The sequence below is a fragment of the Arvicanthis niloticus genome, chromosome 22 (assembly GCF_011762505.2).
Source record: "Arvicanthis niloticus isolate mArvNil1 chromosome 22, mArvNil1.pat.X, whole genome shotgun sequence".
Lineage (NCBI taxonomy): Eukaryota > Metazoa > Chordata > Mammalia > Rodentia > Muridae > Arvicanthis > Arvicanthis niloticus.
Genome location: NC_133429.1, coordinates 13,135,333 through 13,154,803, shown reverse-complemented (window position 1 = coordinate 13,154,803; position 19,471 = coordinate 13,135,333). Strand labels below are relative to the sequence as shown.

General features: G+C 41.3%; 1 protein-coding gene across 1 annotated transcript in view; it reads left to right on the top strand.

Moving 5' to 3' along the window:
* The first annotated feature begins 13,443 nt into the window (after positions 1 to 13,443).
* The window catches only part of Ano4 (anoctamin 4), a 367,952-nt gene continuing 361,924 nt past the window's right edge, over positions 13,444 to 19,471 (top strand). Inside the window, exon 1 of the mRNA XM_076919933.1 lies at positions 13,444 to 13,522. The gene's annotated coding sequence lies outside the window, so the exon portion shown is untranslated. The remainder of the gene's footprint in view (positions 13,523 to 19,471) is intronic.

Below are 19,471 nucleotides of genomic sequence, written 5' to 3'. Positions count from 1 at the left end.
CTGTTTTCTTGGGAAGTGATTGTTCATATTCCTCATACATCTGACATACAATTTCCTCTTTCCTGGGTTCCTGAGTGGTGGATAATTCAGTATTCTGATGATGTTTTAGACATGTTCGATTGCCCAAACCCCACTACATATACATCTTTTTCTGTCAAAGGATCTGATGTCTGATTTAAAAAAAAAAAAACAAAAAAAACATGATAACTCGTTTTATAAGTTTCTAGAGATTCGCTGGGTGCCCAGGTGGGAGAATGAAGTATCAATAAGAGAAATTAGATTGAAAAGAAAGTATATTCAGTAATCAAAGGAAACGGGGGCTGATTAAATTGGGGGTGGCACTTAAGAATTGCATAAATTATTTAGATGCCTAAAAGGAGGAGAAACTGACTTAAATACAGTTATCAGTTAGAATTTGTGCTATTTTGAATATTTCCCTTCTTCGCCTATTTCTGATATATGAATATAGTTAGCTACTGAGTCTGCATTAATTCTTAGGTCCACAGTGAAGGTCCACCAGTTTTTAGCTTACTGAGCCAGTTAGAGAAAAACAAATGGAAACACATTCAGGATGCTATGGAGATAACTATCTGATATATTTGGTGGGGCTTGGGTAGCTACACACACCATTTTCCAGACAACTGAACTACTTTTACAAATGCTTCATTTCAGTTCTACTGGGTATGGGTTTAGGTAGTAGCATGCTGGAGGATAGTCTGAAGTTATTATTATTATTTATTATTATTATTATTTTGCCTAGACTGTAGAGGATCCAATTTTTATATTCATTTGACTTATCTAATAAATGCTTTAATCCTCTCTTTAGCACTGGGGTTGCTGAGAGAATGAACAGTTATACCGTAGGTCTCATGTTTTAGGTTTGAGAGAAATCTGGCTGAGGTGTGCATTTCTACGGCAGCAGACTTCAGTAAACCCCTTAGCTCCCTTCCAAGATGCATTTTTCATATAGTATTAGAACTCGGTCTTTCTATATTGTAAAGCAAATTTTTTTTTTAGGCCACCATCTAAACCCAATATCCCGGTGATATGAACTGAGAGAGGGATACTATGTAATTGCTGTACACACTTTGATAAGCATCTGCTCCAAGAACAGGGTGGTTTGTGCCTGTCTCGATTTTTAAAACCTCAACCCTTTCTACTCACCATCGACACGTCTTTCCTTGTCCTTTAAATAGTTTAGGCTCTTAACCACTTTTAGCTCATTACATAACCGCATGCACACAGCTGAAGATGGGTAACAAGTCTGTTTTGGAGAGAAATGAATGGCCAGGCAGTAGAAAGCCCAGGGCTGCGTCCCTGTCTGATCCAGGAAGGGCCTCATCTTTGCACCTGCCGAGCTGGCCTTGAGTGGCAACATGCAGTCGGAGCTGCCACTGCTGTGATCATGTTCTCTTCTCCGTCCTTGTTTTCTGACTCTTAGTTAAGTCAGTCAGTGTTCACCTGGGTTTTGCCCTCAGCCTTGCGTACCCCGACTCTCAGTCATATGGCAAGTCTTGGTTTTATATTTACTAAGTTCTGGACAATGGCTCTGTGTGCAGACTCTGTCTCTTACTGGAAGGCCAAATTAGAGGCAACAAAATCTTCTGACTTTAGGTAGAATGTGGGGGTGCGCCTGGGCATAAAGATTAATAATAGTATCTCATGTGAATCCCCTCGGCAAATCATCACAAGAGATCTTTTAAGAAACTACCTGTGTTCCTTCCTCATTTGTTTGAAGAAATTGTGGCACAGGTTGATTGAGGGACTCTCTTACTAATGATGAAGGGGAGCTCAAATAGCAATGTAGGGGGCTTGGCTCTAAAGCCTGGAGGTGGGTGTGCATAGTTAGAAAGAGGAAGAAGGGTGAACAGATGTGAGCATCTGCAGGAGATGAGTAATGCTAGCTGTGAGGTTGGCTTGAGCCAAGGCTAGGAGACATTGGACATCCGGGCCAGCGTTTCTGCTTGGAAGTGGCTACAAGGTGGAGCGTAGTGGGAGATCAGGCTAACAATGTGACGATGAAAATCAAAAGAGCCTTGAAGAAGGGGCCCTGGATGCGATTTCCCCTTCTTGGCTTCATTTTTGTTCAAGTGTCTCCACGTAGAAATGAACTCGGAACTTTTCTCAAGCAAGAGCTGAGTTTGCCTACCAGCTGTCTGACAGACTTTTCCACTTGCGTGTCCCTTTGCCATTACTGACTGAATGAGTTTACAAGGCAAAATACCCGTCTTCTTGGAATGTCTCCAGCTCGGAACTTAAAGCACGTGTCAGGTTGCTAGCTCAAATCCAGGATGGGGGAGACAACACTGCTTCTCTCTCAAATGGCAAAGTCAACCAGAACAGTTTCATAAGTGAAGAACCAGAGGGTATGGGGTTGGGAGTGCGGAGGGATGAGCCAACAACACTTCCTCAGAAGAGGAGACAAGAGTTAGAGATTGATGGGGAAAGAGAAGGCATTCCCAGAGCAACAACAATGTAAGCAGAAATGAAGGCGAGCCATTGGGAGTGAAGACAGCTGGACCATACACTGCAGGTGGGAGCATGACAAAGGAGACAGGGAGTGGCCAGAGAGGTGCATCCTACTGTGCTTAGCCATCACATCTGCTAGACTCCTGGGAGTCTATACTCTGGTCCTTGGGTAGTTTAATCTGCCTCCTATGCTGTTGTTCCTTTTAAAATCTATAGACTAGGGTCATGATGAGCTTCAGATACAATGGTCCCGTCAATTCCATTTGAATGGTATATAGTAAGAGCAACTGGTGCTTGATCTCTGTCTCAGTCACTGTTCTCTCTCATTGTTGTGATCAAAGACATCCATGGTACAAATATCTTAAGAAAGAAAGGATTTATTTTGGCTCATAGTTTGAAGGTATAGTCCATCATGGTTGGGAAGACATCAATGGTAGGAAAACCAGGCAGCTGGTCACCTTACATCCTTAATTAGGAAACAGAGAGAGAGAGGAATGCTTGTTCTCAGCTAGCTCTAAAAAAAAAATATGTCTAGGACTTCAGACCATGCTGCAGTGGTACATACACTTCTCACCTCTGCTAACTTAATCTAGAAAATCCTACAAGCTCTTCTAGGTCTAGTCAAATTGACAGTCAAAATTACTCGTTCCAGTCCATGGAGCCCCAAATCTATGGATGCACAAGTCCCTTGTACAAAATGGCACGTTTTCTTGTAATCTGCCCACATTCTCCTGTATTCTACATTGCTGGTTAAAACTGTTGCAGTACAATTGCTATATAAGTGGTTGTGTTGTTTAGACAGTGATAATTTGGGGAAAAAAAGCCTGTGTGAGTTCAGTGCACACACAGTTTGTACAATAATATTTTGTATACTTGGTCGGGTGACTCCTTGGATGCAGAACCTTCGGATGTGAGAACTGACTGGCCTCTGCATTAGCTATTACCATCAGCTGCTTCTTCTAGCCAAGGACCTCACCCAATATGTCCTGTTGATTCTTTTGTTCAGGATGTTCACCTCAGTTTCTTCCTTTCCTATACTCATTGCTCAGTCTGACCCCAGGAGTAGCATCTCAGCTGCTGGTCACTTGCATATCCCATTCTGCTGTTTTTCTGCTTAAAACTCACTCTACCTAGCCTCACCCTTCTTGCCCTTGGCTGTAGCATCTTAGATGTTAGGGAGGCAGGTGATGAAGTCTTTTCTGGGGACATTCCTCCACCTTCTTTATCCAGATCGCATCTCTTCTCCCGAGTCTTCTCCACGTCATACAGAGATTCTTCCAGGACTTCTTAGGGTAAAGCTAAAACGATTTACCTAGTAGCTTTTTGTTTTGTACTGCCATGAGTGTCTTGTAAGATCCCAGAGTACAGGGTTCATTCTTCCATCTCTGTGTCCCTGGTGCCTAGCACCATGCCTGGCATGTGACCAGTCCTTGACTGCCTGGCTGATTGAAGGACTGAAACTCCAGCAGAGAGCAGTCCATCCACCATTCCCAAATGGTTGCTTTTCTTCTTAGAGATGGAAACTCTTTTGAGCCCTGGGTTCAAATGATCCTCCATCTCCAGCGACTGGAGTAGCTAGAACGACAGGCACACCTGACTGTCCCCAACTGTGTACACACTTGTAAAATTTTATTTTTATTCTTCGAGCGTTTTCGCATGTATATCATGGATTTCTGTTCTTTTTACCTCCATTTTTAGATGGTTTTGTTCAATTCCTTCACCTGTTTGGTTGTGTTTTCTTGTAATTCTTTAAGGGATTTTTGTGTTTCCTCTTTAAGAGCTTCTACCTGTTTACCTGTGTTCTCCTGTATTTCTTTGAGGGAATTATTTATGTCCTTCTTAAATTCCTCTATCATTATCATGAGAAGTGATTTTAAATCGGAACCTTGCTTTTCCAGTGTCATGGGGTACTCATGACTTGCTATGGTGGGAGAACTAGGTTCTGATGATCCCAAGTAACCTTGGTTTCTGTTGCTTATGTTCTTGAGCTTGCCTTTCGTCATCTTGTTATCTTTAGTGCTACCTTTACTCATTGTCTCTGACTGGAGCCTGTCTGTCCTGTTACCTTGGTTGTGTCAGAACTCCTCAGAGTCCAGCTGTCTCTGTGATCCTGTGATCCTGTGAATCTGAGATCCTGGGTGTGTTAGATCCTGGGAGTCAGGCTGCTTCTGGGATCCTGAAACCCTGGTGTGCCCAGGCTCCTGAGATCCTGTGATCCTACTATTCTATGTTTCTGGGTGTGTTAGAGCTCCTGGGAGTCCAGCCTCCCCTGGGTTTTGGGGGATTGGTTGTAGAGCTGGCACCCTATGACTGCTCTGGGCACAGGCACCGAATTTTAGTTCTTTTTTTTGTCCCGTTACTCTGTCTCATCCCCACAACTTCTCCTGCTGAAACTTTCATTCTACTTCTCAACGAGTGCCCCTCATACTTTGGTGGTGTGTGTGTGTGTGTGTGTGTGTGTGTGTGTGTGTGAGAGAGAGAGAGAGAGAGAGAGAGAGAGAGAATGTGTGTGCTTTTGTGTGAGCAAGTGTGTGCACGTGTGTGTGCCTTTGTGAGTGTGTGTGGCTTGGGTGTGCATGAGTGTGTGTATGCACGAGTGTGAGTGTGTTGTTTGTGTGTGTGTGTGTGTGAGAGTAAATGTGTGCATGTGTGTGCCTATGTGAATGAATGTGTGTGTCTGTGTGCTTGGGTGTGAGTGTATGTGTTGTATGTGTGTTGTTTGTGTTATTTGTGTGTGTATGAGTATGTGTATGTGAGTGTGTGTGTGTGTGTCCTAGAGCTTAATTAGGGCTGTCTGCATGAACAATCAGTTGGATTTCCTGGAGCATGGGCAACTTATCAGCAAGTACACCATTAACAAGTTTTGAGTTTTCGTTTTCCTATTGGAATTTGCAAACAAAATAACCTCCTTTTAGCTTCCAAAAAACCAGGAACATGCTGAAGAGAATAAAAGCATTCTTGCTACAGAGAAATGGTATACACACTAACTGACTAGGATTCACCCTTCACTACAAATGACACCAAGGGACTATTTGATGGTGCCTATTTCTCCATCACCACCTGGCATGCTTGTTGTTATGTGACACAGACAATCACGGTCAACACTGATTAAGATCCTTTGATTAAGGAATTTGTTTGAAACAGACAAGGATTATTGCTTGGTTTTGAGCTTTTCACATTATGTAAGTTTCTTCCTGGGGTCAAAGTAAGTTAAAATTTTATTTTGGTTCTATGAAGACTCATTTTTATTTCTTTCTTGTAAAAAAAGCATTGCATTTTAAAAATAAAAATGTCTTAGTATATTTCAGGCTAGTATACAACAAATACCACAATGAATGGTTTCAACAGTGTGTATTTACTTCTAACAGTTTTTCAGGGAGGAAAATTCAAGATTAAGGTGCTGGTAGATTCCATGTCTAGTAAGGGACGACTCCTGGCTTGCAGATAACTCCCTCTGCAAACTGGTCAACTTGGCCCCTCTTAGGTGTATGCTCAAGGGGAGAACAATATATTTATATTCTTTAAGAATGCTAACCTCACCATGAGGGTCCTACCCTCTAAAGCTGGAAGTAGTGGTTTGAATAAGTCTGCCTGCCTCAATAGACTCATTTGTTTGCATGCTTGGCCCATAGGGAGTGGCACTATTAGGAGGTGTGGCCTTGTTGCAGGAAGTGTGTCACTGTGGGGGTGGGCTCTGAGGTCACCTGTGCTCAAGCTATGTCCAGTGCTCAGTGTGGCCACACAGTCACTCATTGCTACCTGCAATTCAAGATGTTGAACTCTCAGCTCTGTCCCCAGGACCATGTCAGCCTGTATTCCAACAAAATTCCTGCCCTGACAGTAATGGACTAAACCTCTGAAACTGTAAGCCAGCCCCAAATAAATGTTTTCCTTTATAAGAGTTGCCTTAGTTGTGGTGTCTCTTCATAGCAATAAAACCCTAAGATAACAGGTCTCTCCTAAAAGAACCTACACTAAATACCATCATATCAGGGGTTATAGTTTCAGCATATGAGTACTGGGGACACAAACATCCAACTCTTAACAAACAGTGATGTGGATTTTTCTATGAGAATATAGACCTAGATAAATACAGTATTCAGTGCTCTCGAGGAAGGTTCTAGAAAAACTAACTCAGTCTACTGTAAGCCTTTGTGAAAACTTACTGTGTGCGCAACACTGTTTCTTGAAATACAAATAAAACCTGCCTGTTTAATGAATCTTATAATGTAATAATAAGGCTTAAGTCCTTACTCTTTGAGAAAAATGAACATGGATTGTGTGAGTTTTCAGCATGGAATTCAGTAGCTTTAAGCGGTAAAAGAAAGGGTTTTTTAATTAGGGTTTGTGTAAGGGCTTCATGGTGACTGCTGCTAGGGTGGACCCAAGAGAAGCTGAGATAATGAGTATCAGGCACAGTGTTTTAAATACGCCAACAGTGATTAAAGTGTTTGAAAGCTTTCTGGAGGCGTTTGGCAAACATTTGTTGTGCCTTGTGTACACTAGACAGGGCCAGGCATCATGAACACAGCTGCCTTGGGGAGGTCTCTGCCCTCTAGGAATGTGGTACTTCCTCAGGTCGGGAGGAGGATGCAGATGATGTGCAACTCAAGCCCTCCTGCAACCTGGCCTGACTTCTGAAGGAGCTGATGTGCAAGCGGTGGGAAAACCCAGGAGAGCCCCAGAGCAGTGTCGGCAGAGCACATGGCTTGCTGTTTGTCTTCATCACATCAGTAAAGAGATCTGGCTTTATGGAAGTGGCTGTGAAGTGCTGCACTTTGATGGGTTGTTTGTCAGCGTCTTAGAGAGAAGTCCCCACACATCTGTCTGCATCAGGCGCTGCTCAGTGCCTGCTGTTCATGGTAGGCATCTGTGTGCTTTACAATACACTGCTATCAGTCAAAATACAAAGAAGAAAGTCTCTGGGAGATGAGGTGATAAAAGAGAAAGGGTCAGGGCTCCAGTGTCAGAAATATTTCTACACAGCAAGTGGGATAAACATATACCTCCCAGAGATAGATGCTGGGCTAACTGGCCATTTATCTGGTGATGTGAGGTCACCCCAGCTCCTGTTCTTATGCACCTGCCGGCAATTTGTTCTCAGCAACTTCATCTTACCCAGATGTCCTTGCAAGTTGCATTCTCTTTATAGCCCTTGTGTGATATGTTCATCTTGGGACAATTGTCACTGGCTCAATCTTATTACAAGGGTGTTAAACACCAGTTAACAGGGCTTCTTTTTAAAAGAGGTTTTTTTTTTTTTTTTTTCCTTTTCCTCAGAGCAAATCTTTCTGAGGTACAACTGGCTGAGTAGCACCGTGGCTGTCATCTCTCCCTACAGCCTCAGGCTATCTGTGTTCTGGCACTCCTACATTGCCTTGGGATTTGTCCTTCCTGACATGGCACATTGTGACTCTCCCAGCTCCAAGCACAGGCTAGATTACACAGACCCTTAAGAATATCTTTGGTTGGTTCCAAAGCCTTTGAGAATATCGCCTACAAACATTAAAGTTATGCCATAGAGAAGTGCTTCTCATTTTAAGGAACTAGCAAGCCAGTAAGCAGCACTCTCCATGGCCTTCTTATCAGCTCCTACCTCCAGGATCCTGCCCCAGCTGAGTCCCTCTCCTGACATCCTCCAGTGATGGACTACAATCTGGAAGTGTGAGCCAAATAAACCCTTTCTTCCCCAACTTGCCTTTTGGTCACGGTGTTTTTGTCAGAACAATAGAGATCCTAATTGAGACAGTGCTCTTTGATGACAATGATGTGTATTGTAATTGTTGAGATTCACCTTATGATCTAATGTATCATCAAGTTTTATAATAGTTCAATATAGGCTTAATAGTTAAAAATGTAAAGGGGCTGGCAAGATGTCTCAGTGGGTAAAGAGGACTGCCACCAAGCCACCAAGCCACCAAGCCTGCTGCTCTGAGCTGTGTCTCAGGAACTGTCACCCAGAAGCTGTCCTCTGACCTGTACACATGTACTGTGGCATTTGTACACACACACACACACACATACACACACACACACACACACACACACACACACACACACACAAATAATGCAATAAAAGTAATTTAAAATGTACATTCTCTCTTGGGAGTGGGGCATCTGACTGTTAAACCAGTAATATTTATTTTACTTTTTTCTTTGTTTGCAAACACCAGAGGTCAATGTTTTGTGTCTTTTGTTGATTGTTCTCAACCTTTATTTTTGAGACAGGGTCTCTCACAGAGCCCGAAGCTCATTGATCCGGCCAGGCTGGTGGCCAACGAGCGAGCTTCATCGATCCACTTGTCTCTGTAAGCCAACCTTTCAAATGCTGGGCTTACAAGAACATGTTTGCCTCCATGTTTGGCTTTTTATAGGAGTCAGGGGTCCAATTTCAGGTCATCATGTTTACCTGGCAGGCATTTTATCTACCAAGGCATCTACCTAGTCCTCTATTAACTTTTTAAAAATGTTTTTATCAGCATATGGTAATTATATATGATAATGAGCCTCATACATATGCATAATGCATTTTGATCGTCCTAACGCCCGCCCACTCCTCCCCATAACCCTCTGTTGTTCTCCTCCTGGTATTGATAATCGGCTTCCTTTTCTTTAGGTGTGTGTGTCTGTGTGTGTTTGCACTACATTTTTACTTATTCAACCAATTAATTACTAAATCTAAGATACAATCTCCCCCTGTGATGACGAATTTGCCAATCTCTCCTTATTGTGTCATATATCAATAAATTAATTTCCATTTTGTCTTATACATTTTGTAATTACTTTGAATGTACATCTTTGAACTTTTCATATCTTCCTGGAGAATTAAACCCTGAAATGTCTGTGACTATTAATGACTCTTTTGCAATCTGTTCATCTAAAGGTAACAGATACCTTGGTTTTACTTGGGGTAATATTTGCTTGCTGTCTGTCATCATTTCTTATCCTTTTATATCTCCTACTTCTGGTGTTTCTTGGATCTCATTTTAGATGTTTCTTTAGTAAACAGTGATTTGTTTTCTAAATCAATCTCACAGTTTTAAAAATAGCAGCTTTGGCTTGTTTACACGTGCTACTGTTACTAATAGGGCTGACATTCTTGCATCTTACGATGTCTTTTTTTTTTTCTATGCATTTTCTTATTTATTTCCCTTTGCTAATTTGAACTTTTCACTAAACCCCATCTCTCATTCTCCACCCCACTTCTACTCTTGAACCTAGTGAAGGGCTCTGGAAATTGGTGGCTTTCTATTGATTTTTGATTTTATAATTGCTCTTGTGACTTTACTGAAAATTTCTTAACAATAAATGTTCTCATCATGTTTTGTAAGTGACTAAATTTACCATTTTATCCCTTCCTTGAGTACCTGGCTTTTGGCATACTTTTATTATTTAGTGCTTTCAATTTTTATACCTCTCAGATCAGACTAATTATTATTCTATGTTAATAATTTTTGTTCAGCCTTCCTACATACTTACCAGAATCCCGTGTTTACTGGAAGCACTAGACTTCTTTCTCTCTGCAGATGATCGGTGCCTGGACCTGGATTGCTGCTGCTGCGGTGGTGGTGGTGGTGGTGGTGGTGATGGTGGTGGTGGTGATGGTGGGTGGTGGTGGCAGTTGGAGCATGCTGTATATCAGTGTACTGAGAAAAGTTTGAAACAAAAATGTGCTAATTTGTTCACACTTTCTGCAGAGTGGTCCTCTAAAGACAGATTCTGTTACTCAACATCTCCTTGCACAGCACAATGGATAAATGACTTTCAAAGGCACAGTGTGGGTCAGGGAGCACTTCCTGGAACACACTGGCTTGCATAATCTGTCTTCCTTCTTCTTTGTCTCTCTTCTCAACTATTTTTCTTTTTTTCTTCTTTTTTTTTTTCTATATAAATATAGTCAACATTTTGTTTTTTCCCTTTATCCTTTTTTTTCTTTTAAAACTTTTCACCAAGAACTTCAACTAGAATATTGACTGTTTTGAGTATGGGTTCTTCTCAAAGTTCATTTGTCTAATCTCTCAGGCTGTCTTTGGTTATTTCTCTAGTGCAAGATTGTGGCTTCCCAGGAGGGCAATTCTGAGCAAGTTGCTTCATTTTTTAAACCCTCAGCTTCTTAGCTGGGTAGTGGGATATGCATACCTACCTTAAAATTCTGGGTGCACGTGTAGTAATGACCGTTTAGCCCAATACCTGGCAGACAACAGGTTCTAGCTTCGATCTGGCTAACTCAGTGGTTCTCAACCTATGGGTCACGACCCCTTAGGAACAGGGGTTGCCCAGGACCATTTGAAAACACAGATATTTACATGATAATTCATAAAGTAGAAAATTACAGTTATGAAGTAACAATAAAAATAATTTTATGGTTGGGGGTCACTACAACACAAGGAACTGTATTAAAGGGTCACAGCATTAGGAAGGTTGGAAACCACTGACTTAATGTTTCTGCATTCTCCTTCTCTTATGCTTTTGTAGAATTTAATATTCCAGATTTGTCCTACCACAATATCCACTCTTCTGGTTTTCTTTTTGAAAATCCTGAGCTATTGAAAGCCAGAGGGACTGCCATAGACTGGAGCAGACTGCAGCGGATCAGAACTAACCCTGAACCATTTTTATAAATTTTTGGAAAGTCTAAGATTATCTCCAAATAAAAGGTTTAAAATTCAAAAGAGTTATGAACTATAACTTTGCACAAGTGGGAAGCACAAAACGCAAGTTTATGATTAGACAATAGTTGTAAAATCAATACCAGGGGACCATTATTCACGTCAAGTAACAAATCCTATTTGGCAAGACGTAGCCATGTCCTAAACCTTCTCATAATTAAAACTCTCTTTCCCAACCACTGTGCTGCTCACTTAAGTGTCAATCAGTTTTATTACTTTATGTGCAGTTTTACTGTTCATATATGAATCCTTGAGTGATGTTAAGTTAGTTCTGTTTCTATTCAAGTGTTTTTGATTGTGTGTACATGTATGTTTGTGTGTGTGTGTGTGTGTGTGTGTGTGCCAGCCAGAGGACATCCTCATGAGTTGCTCACCTTTTGGGTACTTGCCAAGCAGGGTAGGCTAGCTAGCCAGTGATCACCAGGACCTGTCCTCTCTTCTTCTCTCTCCTCCTCTCACTGGAATCACACAGAACAGCACCATGCAAGGCTTCACTTGTTTGTTTTTATCATAAGTTCTGGGACTCAAACTCAGCACCTCATGCCTGAGAAGCACTTTCCCATGTGAGGTGTCATCCCAGCTCCTGTTGTTCAAGGCTTCGTGACTAGAACCACATGCATTGTTCTTTGTTTTGTTTTGTTTTTTAATTCAACCTTATGTGAGTGAGACTAAGCCATGATACTTTGTGAAGCTTTCTGCCATTCATTTTCTTTCCTATATAATATTCTGTATTATAGATATGCTTGTTCTTTTAAAACTATAGAAAAAGAATGATACTTGATACTAAGTGGGTGTTTTATGCTGCTAGATGTGGTTGTAGAAAGACTTTATTATGAACTGGTTTAACATTCATATAATAATGTTTAGTGCTTCCATCCCCCATACTAAGAACCAAAGACCAATAGACAAAAAACAGGTCCAAGAATATATATATATATATATATATATATATATATATATATATATATATAAATATATAATCTCCTGGAGTCAATATATATATATTGGACCAATAGACAAAAAACAGGTCAGGTCCAATAATATATATATATATATATATATATATATATATATATATATATATATTATGATATATGTATCATACTATATGTAGTATTATATATAATATGAAATATGATGATATATATATATATATATATATATATATATATATTCTCTACAAGTTTTCCCTCTGGTTATATGGTATTCTCATTTCAACAAAACTGGTCCCTCAAGGACTAAATCAATATTAAGGCTATCCTGAAAAGTCTGGTTTAAGAGTCACACGTAAGCTTTTGATTGATGTTTTCTGTCCGAGGCCCATTAGTGTGTGCATCTTTCTCTACATGGTTTCCTTATGTCACACATTGCCACACCTCTTTGTGCCTTTGCTGCCCTATACTTACCACTGAGAGCAGAGTGGCTTTGCCAGTTTAGTTTATCCATAGCCTCTTCCTAGGCACCTTGCTTCTAATTCAAGCCTCCTACTTTACTGTTGACTCCTACTCTTCAATACACTTTTCTCCTTCATGCCTGTTCTTTCTACTCATTTACAACCACCTATCACTAAGAGATTTCTCTCTGTTGGTGTGTATTTCTGATGCCTTCAACCCTGACCTCTAGAAATCTCCTTTCCAGAATTGTCTAAAGACAGGCTGTTAGCAAGGGCTTTGGAGACACTCTAGAATGGCGACTTTGGAGCAGCTGGACTCATTTCTATGCTTTAGTTCTGGGACTGGTTGATCCAATACATTGCGCATATACGGACTTATGTGCCAGGGGTACATTTCCTGTGGCCGATCCATCTCTCATGAGCTGTTTCTCATCCCCTTGTCCTTGAGATTAGCCTTATGATCCCCAAGTTCAGATGGAGACTAATACTGAAAGGAATTAACAAGTTCAAGGACTTACATTAAACAAAGCTGGCCTTTAAACACAAGTCCTCCTATTGCTTGTCTGTGACCATAGCCTCTTTATAACTAGAAAGAGGTGAAAGCAGCCATTTGTGTGTGTGTGTGTGTGTGTGTCCTTTAACTTTATTTATTCCTTCATCTTGCTTTAAGTCAGAGTATATTGTTATGTTAGAGTCTTCCCTTGGCAAACTCAGGGATTGCTGGGATGCAAAAGAGCACCCACAACCTTGGGTGCTTGGTGCCCATGACCCAGTGGACGAGTATGAGAGCACCTGTGTCACAGACACAGAGCTGCCTTTATTTTTATTATTTTGCAGTCATAAGCTTACGTCGTAGTCATGGTAACCATGAGTTGGTATTAACCTTCTTGTCTTGCTTTCTTAACAGACAAAGACGTGAGCAGCGGGAGTTATAACCTGTCCTCTGCAACGACGGGCAGCTACTACAGCTGTGTCAGCCAGATCACCATAGGTGAGCAATTGCAGTGACTGCCTTATAACACGCTTAACCTGGGTGGGAGGGCGGTTCAGGAAGGAACAAGTAGAAAAGTACCTGTGAAGAATTGAACCACAGCAGTTGCTGCTGGAGGGATCGCATCCTGGGGCGCCCTCTTGTGGATTCTTGCTGCCATTGACAGGACTTGGAAAAGCTAGTCTACAGTGACTTTTCCTGTTTTACTAATGTTTCAATGTTTGCTTTACCAATTTCATTGATGTGTCACCTGGACTGTTACGCACTTAATATCACAATCAAGTTACTTTTTAATATCTGTGGGATATCATTAAATATTCTTTTAGGAAGAAACCTCCTGGTAACTGCAAATAGGAAACTAATGTTATGAAAATTATGGAAAATTTTTGCCCACCATTTCTTGGAGGAAAGGTGCGTCCTTTACTGTCTGAATAGTGTGTGAAGCAGATGTTAGTGTGGTGCTAAAATCCAAAGTCAGACTTTCCCTGTTGGGATCTGAATGAACCAAAGAGAACCAGATGGACATAACATTTTCCACCCTCTTGGGTGCCCTTTTGCACGTATTTAAGGTTATGCCTTTGCCATATTTAAAGGCTTCCTATGGTCTGAGTAATCCCATGTGTACTAGCCAGCTTGTCCCTTCCTTCTCAGAAGCATCTCCACACCCTACAGCATGTAACATAGGAAATGTCCTCAGATTGGGGCTTGCTGTTCTCTTCCCTCCCTGCCTCGTGCCAGAAAGCTCACCAACCTCCTGTTTTCTTTCCTACCTAAGCTTAAATGTATTCACTGTGCCCAAAGGAGGAAGATTGACACAACCTTCCTTATTTTTCTGTTTGTTGAGTCTCTTCTTTCCCCACTTCTTGCGAAACTTTCTTGAGTCTAGAATCGTAGGCAGTGACTTACAAAAAACTTGGTGGTGACCACAGCTAACATTTATTTTGTATCCGCTGGCTACTGTTGGCTCCCTACTAAATCCATCTTACTAAACAGGAACTCTGCGAGATGGTGCCAGCATTTCTTCATCGTACAGATTAGGGGACTTCTTTTTGCTATTAATATGATCAGGGTTCCGGTACAAGTCTCTTAGACTCTACAACCCGTGCCCTGAGACTCTAGAATGTGGCTTCCTTTAAATGGCCACAACAGAGAGCTCTATCAAATATTGATGAGTCTGAAAAAAGGGATTTAAATTCTTTTGATTATAAAGTTTCATGAGTATATTCAAACATAAAACTAAACATGGACACCTTCTGTTCTAAATACCCATTAAAAATCACATTGGATTTAAAGTGCCATAAAGTGAAGTGGCCCCCAAATTCCATGATTAGTTTACTAAGCTGTGTCCTGTGACTTTGCTGAAATGCAATTGCTGCTTGCCAGGCAACATGCTATTAGTTTCATCGGGACAACCTTTGACCCCAACATCGTACTTCTGGGTATTTTATGAAGAGTCTGCACTGCCATCACCTCTGTCTAATTTACTCCGAAGTCCGTCACTGCTCACTGGTACGAGGTCTCTCAGTCTTTACATAGTATGAGTACACCCTGACATGTCTACTGTTATCTCCTCTCATGAAGTCTGTGGATTGGTGTCACTTCATTCGAACACCAAAGCAGACTCAATCATTAACATTAGAACTTGGTCCAGAATATTGATTTTTTTTAAGTGATTAATTTTAAAGTGAAGAGCAATGACATTTAAAAATAATCCTCTGGAGTTCACCCTTCAGAACCTGTTTGGAAATTTCAAATACTTAAGATTATTTTTAGAAATATTTGTCAAGCAGGGGGAGGCCATAGAGAGAGGGGGCCTGCAGTCAGACAGTGAGAAGCTTGGATTTCAGCATGGATGAGAGGTTGTTCTGAGTCAGTGACTGTGATTAGTCCTGACACAAGATGGTAGCAAAGCCAAGAAAATGGGGTCAAGAGGCACGTCGGAGGGTGAGGGATAGGTTAGAGAGTGAGAGTGGCCATTAACTGCGTCTGAGGGTAGGCAAGAGTGCTCTGAGATTTTGAGTCAGGGTGCCAATGAGTCTAGCCACTGTCAGAAATATGGAAGTTAGGAAAAAAGTACAACCAATATAGTTTAGATATGCTGGAGTGTGGCTATTATAGCTTGGATGTAAGGTATGCATGTGACTCCTTAGAGTCTCTTGTAGGAAACTGGAATTGTGGGTAGAATGGTCAGAGGGTGCAGCCAGAGGCACGGTCTGTATGGAGAGGCTGGCTGAGTCTTTGGGATTGCCTGAGATCATGAGAGTGAGAGTCACTACATTCTGTGTGCGGAGAGCCAAGGACCGGCCTTTGAGGGGAACCCAGTTAGGAGAGAAAGACAAAGGGCAGGGAGTTAACAAGCACATTTCTCAAAAATCAGAGCAGCTCTGAGCTCAAAGTCGACCCTGGTGACAACCCTATATAGAACTCATGTTGCAGAGCTTGGCATAAGGAGCTATGGGGCACGGACTGAATGAAGGCATCCCCAATGAAACTGGAGGGAGACCCAGCAGCAATGATACAGTAAGGGACACATTGGGGTCAGGTGTTTCCTAAGTGCTATTCTGAGTGTTTCTTCTGTATTACTCATTTGATGCTAACAAAGGTCCTAAGGTAGATATAATTACTGCCTACACTTTATAGATAGGGAAACTGAGACCCTGGGAGGTTAAGCCATTGACTCTGGACTCACTGGTAGTAAGAACTTGGGTTTGAATATAGGCAGCCTTGATTCTGTCGGATGGCATTTCTGTTACCTGACAACTTGCACACAGGGACAAATGCCCTTTCTTGATCTAGAAGCTGTACCTACCAGGTCAGGATTTATAAATTAAACTGGGTCTTCCAAAAGGAATCTTGAAGTCCCAGTCTTCAGTACCTGTGAATGTGACATTATTTGGAAGTGGGGTCTTTGTGAATGGCATCAAGTTAAGAGGACATCATATGTGCTTAATATGAGCTGTAATTCACCAGTGTGCCTGTAACGAGAAGGGTTACAGGAATACACAGGGACAATGCCATGTGGCAGTGGGGTAAGATGTCTATCAGCCAAGGAATAGCAATGAATTCTAGGAACACAGGGACCCAAGAGAAAGGCAAGGACCAGATTGTGATGGTGGAGCCATCAGACGCTGTGTGGCCCCTGTGACACATCACTTTCGACTACTGCTTTCCAGAACTGTGAAACAATACATTTCTGTTACATTAAGCCACATAGTTTTGTGGAAGTTTTTAAAACAGGAGCTCTACAAATCTAACCTCTGAAAGGGAGGTAGGGACAGGGGATGCTTAGTTTTCTAAGGTGACAGTAGAACCAGACTCTTACTTCAGTTCCCTGATTGGCCAAGACCATAAGGAGCTTATTCTTTCATCAACAGAAGACCAGAGGCAGGCTTGTTCTTAACTGTTGTGAGAGGCCTTCTCCCTTCCACTTTCATAATGGCTTATCCTCATGGTGGCAGCTCAGTGAGGAAAATAAATGTAGTGTCTCCTTAGGCCGCCACTTCATGAGTGGAGAGCCTTTTTCCTGAAGAACCTCAGGAGATCTGACTCCTATCCTCAGGTTGATGGGGTTCCATGACCATCGCTGAGTCAATCAACTGGCCTTGTCCCTATCAAGGCCACTGAGAGTCTGGACAGGTATGTGGGGATGATGACCTGTTGTGGGTAGCTATCCCCAGGGATTCCTCAGGGTTGGGACAGATTCCCAGAAAACAAAGTCAAAGCTGTTGAAGGAAAGATGGAAGGACATGAGATTCTGCTGCATAGGGACTAGGCAGCATCCATTTCCCGCAACCTGTCCAAAGTCTTGGTAATAAAGAGCTTTTGGTAATATTCATGGCAAAAGCAGAAAATAGAAAAACAATTTAGACACTCAGTGCTGAAGGGAAGATGTCTGCCTTTGATTCATTTGAGGAGTTCTGTTTCAATAATTCTTTGCTTTCTTTCATTCCTATATTCATCCTGTTAGAGAGGTTCTCAACCTGTGGGTCATGCATGACCCCTTGGGGTCGAATGACCCTTTCACAGGGGTGGCCTAGGATCATCAGAAAACACAGATGTTTACATTAAAATTCATAACGTAACAACATTACAGTTATGAAGTAGCAGCAAAACTAATTTTTTTGGTTGGGCGTCGCCACAACATGAGGAGCGATATTAAAGGGTCACAACATGAGGAAGGTTGAGAACCACTGTCTTAGAAAATAGACATCCTCCTCCTTACGTGAGGGGTTCTAAGACACAGGGCTTGTGTAGATTAAACCCTGCAGGAGCTGCTGAAACAGAGCTATGGGGATGATCCCAGGCACAGACAAACTACTCTTTCAAAACCCTTCGATACGTTTGGCTCTTGGCGGACTCCTTATTTTATGGTAGGTCTTACTCATGTGTTAGACCTGTAAGAACCTCAGAGGTAATTATCATCAATTATTTCCCCAAAGACTGATGACAGCGCTGAGTGTGCTTTCTATGGTCCCCTTCACAGCTTTGAGTCTGTCAAGTGACAATGTTGGTGTTGAACTTAAAGGCAACTGAGATACCTATTTGCCACCGTTCTCCTTGAGTGGCTGACGTCATGGGGGTGGTGGGGGAGCATATGCCTGCCACTAGTGGGATAGTCTGTTGCTTGTTTCTGGGATGCCAGCTGTTCCTTTGGTTGACTGTTCCCCCAAAAATACTTTGACCTCATTGCTACTTTCAAATTTAGAGTGTCCCATTTACATTTGATCATAATTATGCAAATCTTATTATAGCTTGTCTGTATCAATGAAATGGATTGAAATATTTGCTAAAGAGCACCATTTCTGGGATAACTTCTAATGTGAAAAAAAAAAAGCCACCCTTAAGCCGTGTGAACATTGTCTTCTTAACATTAAGAAAATGCTCCGAATGAGTTATGATTTTGTGTAAGAACCAGTAAAATCTGAAAGTTTGGAGAGCCCAGAGTTATTGAAAACCTTTAAAAATTATTTTTGAAGGAAGAAAATATAGATATATTATGGTGAATATATAGTTACAGTTATGAGTAATTTGGCATTATACGTTTTATATATATTTAGAATATACAATGTGATATTATATATATATAATATATATTATACATATAATAACATTATTACTAAGAAAATTAACATAGCTGTTGACTCCTAGTTTTTTTTTTTTAAATTTTGTGCACTTCTAAAATCTACTCTTCTAACAAATTTGCACTGTACAATGCAATGTTAACATATGGTATCCTTTGACCACCATCTCCCATTCTTTCCTCCTATTTCCCTGAACTGTGAAGTGTTTTTTTTTTTTTTCTTTGTGCCTGGCTTGTTTCACTTAACAAGATGTCTTTCTTGCTTATTAAACAATTGTCTCTTAGTCAAAGGTTGAACAATGTCCCGTTTATATTTACAACAGTTTTCCCATTCTTAAATTAAGGAGCACGTATAGAGCCTTAAACACACTTTCACAGTGTGCTCTCTTCTTGGTAATGATTCTAGATGGACTTGGGAATGTGGAAGGAAAGAGAAAGAGACTTGAATCTATAGGTTTTCAGGGCTGACCATTTGATAATGAATCATGGATCCGTATGCTTTTCCTTGGGGACTATTTCTCCTGTGCTCAGAATTCCTTAGTTGACTGTAGTTCTTTGTCTAGGGCAGAAGCCTTGTGAGCTTTCTTCCCTTATACACTAGTATGTATATTCATATTATTTGTGTGTTCAGATCCTGTTTAGACAGCCATGCTACTGAGACTATATGGATATAGCTTCTGACATTCTTAAGAGATACTGTATCACAGCATAGCTATATACATAGGAAAACACACACACACACACACACACACACACACACACACACACCTCAACAGTTGAAAGAGGCTGTGAATTCCAAAGTGATCAATATGAAAGGGTACATGAGAGAGTTTAGACTACAGTGGCTCTCAACTTTCCTAATGTTGCAA